Here is a 6,342-nt window from a genome sequence, read left to right on the forward strand (position 1 = left end):
TCCTGGGTGCTTTGGAAGATAAAAAAAAAAAAAAAATCATGTTAACTATTCAGATATTTGCTGAGTTCTCAGGATCAAGGTCTGTGTACTTACAGTAAGCTTGGTAGATTCATTTAAAGAATTCAGACGAGTCCTCATTTGGCTTATGCTGAATTGCTTGTACCATGTTCAAGTTTTTTTGGTTTAAGAATTCCCTTTTTCAGACCTCTGAGAATGCACCTTTTATAGTGCTTCAGTGTAGCGTAGCAGTTACAAATCAGGCTGCGAATTGCAAGGCCAGCAGTTCAAAACCACCAGCTGTTCCACAGGAGAAAGATGAGGTCCTCCACTCCCGCAAAGATTCACAGCCTCAGAAACCCTGCACAGAGTCGCCATGAGTCAGAACCAACTCCATGGCACACAACCATCACTGCCACCAGTTGTGGTAGGCCCATTTAGATTTTAGTTTGTGTCAGCTAGAAGAATTGTCTTACTGGGGGCAAGCGTCCTGTTCAGGTTTCATTCCATGCGTGCTGTTTCAGTCTATGCCTTAACTCAAACCAGCCTTTTTCTTCCCTGGTCATGAACATTGTTAACAGAGCCTGAATATCTGCCAATTGGGATGATGGGGAGCAAAATAGTGGTTATTAAATTTGTTATTTTGGTTAGGTCATCCTAGTGTGGCACTGCAAATCAATGTGCTGGGCCACCAAGTCCGTCTGAACCACAAAGTCAGTGGTTCAAGTCCACCAGCTGCTTCTCGGAAAACTCATATAGGGTAACCATGAGTCAGAACCAACCCGGCAGTACCTAACAACAACATCTCAATAAGAAGGATTTGAATTTTTCCTGTTTAACAAGGCCAAGATAAAGAAATAAGTATGTGCCCAGTAATGTCCTGTGGCTTGCCCTTCCGTATTTAATTCCGTGGGCATCTGCAGAAGGGGTATTGCCTTGCCTCTGTTCTGGGTAGCTCTCTACCAAAATGGGTCCCTAGAAGGGTATGATATAAAGAATTCACTTCCAAACTACTTCTCTCAGCAGCTGAATATGGCTGGACAGGTTCACTAGGTCAAGTTATAATTTTCTCTAATGGCTGCTGCTGGGGTATCAAAGGTTGTAATAAGATAAGGTTATAATCAAAAGCTGTATTCAAAAAATAACCATTTATATCTTTTTGTATATTCATGTACAGGCCTGTTTAGAACTGTTTTTACCTAATATTCATCTGTATTCATTTTTCCTCTGCCTGGCTTTCATATTAGTTGTATAAGTGCATTATAGCACATATACATGATGTAACTTACATATTCTTGGAATTCCAGGTTGTTTTCAGTTTGTTAAACATACAGGACAAAAACATAGTAATTTTACAAACAAATAGACAATCTGACTGTGGGTTAATAATTCAAGCTATAAGATGGTATCAAAATTTTATGGATCCATTCAAAGGTTATTTTTCCCATCATCTAGGTCATACATTGGCCAAGCTGTATTACAGTAAAACACCATTTCCTTTGATGTCATAGGAGGGTACCCATATGAAAACCAGTTAGAATTATGCTTTACAGCGCTTTTCTATCAGATTGAGGCCTATATTTATTTTAGATATAGAGGGTAACAACAGAAACAGAAGTGGACTAATGTGTCAGACTGTAAAGTCCTTTGCACTACAAGGTCAGTAGTTCAAGCTCACCAGCCATTCCTTAGAAACCCTACAGAGGATCAGAATTGACTTGAAGGCAATTAACAACACCATGCCCTGATAGCATAATGGTTACCGACTCCATGGTACCTAACAACAACAATCATGCCCTGATGTGTGCACCCAGAATAAAGCAAAAGGGGATCTCAAAGTGAAGGTGGAGGTGAGTGCAAGAAGACACATGGCTGAAGACTCCCAGGAAAAGATTCAACAGACAGATTCAGACTTTGCTGCTACATTCTGGGTTGTTGTTGTTGTGATGTGCCATGGAGTCCGTTCCAACTCACAGTGACCCTGTACAGGATTTCTGAGGCTGTAAATCTTTATGGGAGCAGATAGCCTCATCTTTCTCCCATAGAACATGAAGTTTCGAACTGCTGACCCTGAGGTTTGCAGCCCAATTCTAACCACTATGCTACCAGAGCCCCTTACATTCTGGGTGGGCATGCAGTGCATATCTTTTGAAATGCTAAATGTCTCAATTCAGGTTCTGGCTCAAGTACCACCTGAAAGTTCTAATGAATCCAATCAATTGTAGGCCAAAGGCTAGCTTACAAACTTTCCATTATCATAATTCCCAATATTCCTATTACACATTTATTAATAATAAACAGAAGCCGATATCCATAAGGTAATCAAACACATTAACTTTTAAAACACTTAAGTTTCCTCCACCATGGACTATTCCCCCAATCACATGCATAAGGACTTGGGCCAGTTCTGGGTATGTTGCAGACTGCAGGTACTGGGATGTTGAGGACCAATGTCATGGATGAAAATCCAGCACGTGGCCGCACTCAGACTTCCGGGCCAGAGACCCTGAGGGCTAAAGGAAGTAACCTCCGGACATCCCGGGGTCATTGGCTTTTACAAACTCACTGTTGGGCTAGCTCTATATAATTTACTTTAGTCCTATTAATTCATTCTATGCTTCAAACTCCAATAATTGTAGCTTCTTAGAAAATGGTTTCTTATGTGCCTCTCTCAATGTCTCCACTGTACTGGCAGTGCTTAAGGTGTTCTGGGAACAAATCTCTCTGAGGAGAAAACTCTGGCCACTGGGCAAGCTTGTCCAAACTGTTCTTTATCAAATTATTCAGTTATGTTTGATATTAACTTAATACATGAGCCCTTGATATCCATAGACCAATGTTAACACCTCTCCTAAAGCTGAGGCTATAAAAAGTTCCAAAGGCAAGTTTCCCCCAAAGAATCAACTCAGAGTAGATTAGTGAATTCCGGGGTTTTGTCCAAAGAACAATAGCATCAGCCATCTTAAATCGCCCCCAGGTGTAGATCATTGACCTAGGAGTCTTTCTTCCTCCTGCAAGTCTTGGCCAGGCAGCTGACACAGCGGGACTGCTCCTAATCCTTTTCACCTTTTCCCATTCGAGATTAGGTGCTATAGGTATGTTAATTAGGCTTGAGAAACCGAGTTGCTGTCTTGGGATTCAAACCTGAAAAGTACCATATAACAATTTGCTTGAATTTCTGGAAAATTAAGGATGTTAGATTATCAAGACAATTTGTGATGTATGTTTTAGAATTTGTGCCTGTAAATCATGGTGTCCTGTTTTGAACGATTAATCACATTTCACTTCTGTACCCTGTCTTAATAAACCCCGCCTTCCTTTGTGTAAAGCTCCTCCCCGAAATAAAACAGGGGTGCAGACCTAAGCCCACATGCATTACGGCTTGCAGGGCGTGCGTTATGGCTTGCAGGCTATGTGCTACTGCCTGCAGGGCTGGCTGTGTGTTACTGCCTGCAGGGTTGTGCATTTACTGCCTGCAGGGGCCACGATGCCTGTAGTCCAGGGTCTGCCCACCAGTTTCATATCCACTCTAGTTTCGGGGTTTCTTCTTGTCTCTCTTGTTGTGTCTTTGTGTGTATTATTTCTCTATCTCTGTCACAGCCAGATCTCCCTACTTCGTGAACCAAACTCTCATGTCGAGGCTGGTTCACGACATGGGTGGGCCTGCATCTTTTCAAATGCAAATGTCTCAACTCAGGTCTGGCCCAAGATACCACCTCAAAGTTCTAATGAATCCAATCAAGTATAGGCCAAAGGCCAGTTTCCAAACTTTCTATAATCATAATTACCATTTCCCACCCCCCTTTTATTTTTAATCAGTCAATGTACAGCCCAAGGTTGCGGGCTTACCATTGGAGAGTCCCTGGCTGAGGCCTCTAGGTGAGGCCTTATAAGGGGATCAGCCTTCCACTTCTGTCCATAGGGACAGGCCTGACTGGGTTTAACCCATGCCCAGGGGCATACCTGTTCCATAAGTCTTGGCTGGTTTCTCTGGTTCTACTTCTCCTTTTGAGTCCAGTCGGAGAGGTGGGTGTGGCAGCTGGCTGCCCCCACTCCAAGAAGGAACTCTTAAATGTGGTGCTGGCGCACGGTCACATCTGCGAGAGGAGCTCCCCGACTCCAATTCAGTGGCTCAAGGGGCCAGCACGGTCAGTTTCCCAGTCAGGGAACCAAATGTTACGGCAGTTTTAGATTTGTGGTCAAAGAAACTGAGGCCACGTGGAGAGGTGAAGCAGAGTTTCAGATTTTATTAAGTCAGCTGACTCAGAGGAGTTAATTTCTCCAGATTCTGAGCCTCCTTAGTATTTTTGTGTACACCCCTCCCCCCAAAAAAAAGATAGCTCAAATTTTGCAAGCATCTGATTAAAACACCTGGAGAGATGAAGTGATCCCATGGAGGAGATGTGTGGTTCACTGCATTGTAAGTGGATAGTCACAACACATGGGCTCACTGCCATAGCCACAGGAAGAAAATCCCATGGTTAAGTAGACCTGTACAGTTCATACCCCCATGCTGTTCAAAGGTCAACTGTACTGTTTAGTAAAAAAATCAGTCTGAAAGACTAGCTGTTATTTGCTATTCTTTATGTAATAATGGAGTTCTAGTATAGCACTGTAGGATAAGCACAGAACTGCTAACAGCAAAGCCAACAGTTCAAACCCACCAACCAGTCATCAGAAACCTTATACAAGTGAGAATGAAGTCAGTGGACCTTGACAGCAACAAAAACATTTACTAAAAAATGGACATGAGAAAATATGTGTGCAAAGATATACACGTATCTGTGCATATGTATATGACTTGCAATGAGAATAAGCCAGAAGCTGAAGAGACTGGTTATCCATAGGGGCTAATATGGAGCAAGCAGAAAGAAGTGAAGAATAGAAACAAGGCAATGACACTTCTCAGAGTCTACTTTTTTGCATGTGAAGTATTATCATGGTGAAATTCAAATAGCGATGTGTTGTTAAGAGTATATTACCAAGGAAGTGGGGCTTGATGGCGGCTAGGGTGGAGGTGCAGTGAAGTTCACCGTCAGCAATAACACAGAATACCAGGCAAAGCAGATCTAGGGCAGAGCTCAAAAACTCAGAACCACAGAGAAAGGAATATTTTAAAAGTTTGAAGGCTTATAGCTTGTGGAATTTGGAGCTGAAGTAAAAAATCACGTACTTTTGAATCTGCCGGGCCAGGCTCAGAGGCCCAAAGCCGACATCAAATGGTAAGGCCAACCAGGGGGGTCAGAAACACCACAGAAAAACATCATGGGAAGCTTGGGACAAAGGTGGACAATATACTTTGTCAATTTTGCTTTGTTCTGATTTTCCTTTTTTTTTTTTTGGTATCTGGTCATTGACCCGTCCACAGTTTGCCCACCTCCATTCTGGTGTCTAGATGGAGAGCCTGAACATGCGGCCTCACCCCCCCCCAACCCTCACCACTGATGGTTATTCTGCCACGAATGTGCACAGATACTCAGCCCAAGAGCAGACACTGAACTTTTCTTATTTGTTTGCCTTTTGTTCTGTTTTTTAACACGGAAAAGAGAAGGAGAAGGCTGTAGGGAGGGAAAGAGAGTTTAAAAGCAAAATCAGTTGGATTCCACTATACCAAAAATGAGAGTGTTGCAAAGGACATTAAGAAAGCAATATCATTTACAATAGCCACCCAAAGGATGAAATATCTAGGAATAAATGTAACAAGAGAAACAATGGACTTATACAAAGAAAACTACAAAACACTACTACAAGAAACCAAAAGAGACTTACAAATATGGAAGACTATACGGTCCTCCTGGATAGGAAACCTTAACATTCTGAAAATGTCAATACTGTGCAAAGCAATTTACACATATAATGCAATCCCAATCCAGATTCCAATAACATTCTTCAAAGAGATGGAAAAAAAACAATTACAAACTTTATATGGAAAGGAAAGAGATGCAGGATAAGCAAAGCACTGCTTAAGAAGAAGAATAAGATTGGAGGCCTGTCACTTCCCGACTTCAAAATTTACTACACGGCTACAGAGATCAAAACAGCTTGGTAGTGATATAATGAAAGATACATAGATCAATGGAACAGAATCGAGAATCCAGAAATTAACACATCTACATACAGCCAACTGATTTTTGACAAAACCCCTAAATATATAGTATGAGGAGGTGATAGTCTTTTCAACAGATGGTGCTGGAAGAACTGGAAAGCAATATGCAAAAGATTGAAACAAGACCTTCACCCCACACCTTATACAAAAACCAACTCAACATGGATTAAGGACCTAAATGTGAATCCCAGAATTATGAAGGCCATCAATGAAAAACTCGGAACAAATGTAAGGGCACT

Source organism: Chrysochloris asiatica, unplaced genomic scaffold (assembly GCF_000296735.1).
Source record: "Chrysochloris asiatica unplaced genomic scaffold, ChrAsi1.0 scaffold00152, whole genome shotgun sequence".
NCBI lineage: Eukaryota > Metazoa > Chordata > Mammalia > Afrosoricida > Chrysochloridae > Chrysochloris > Chrysochloris asiatica.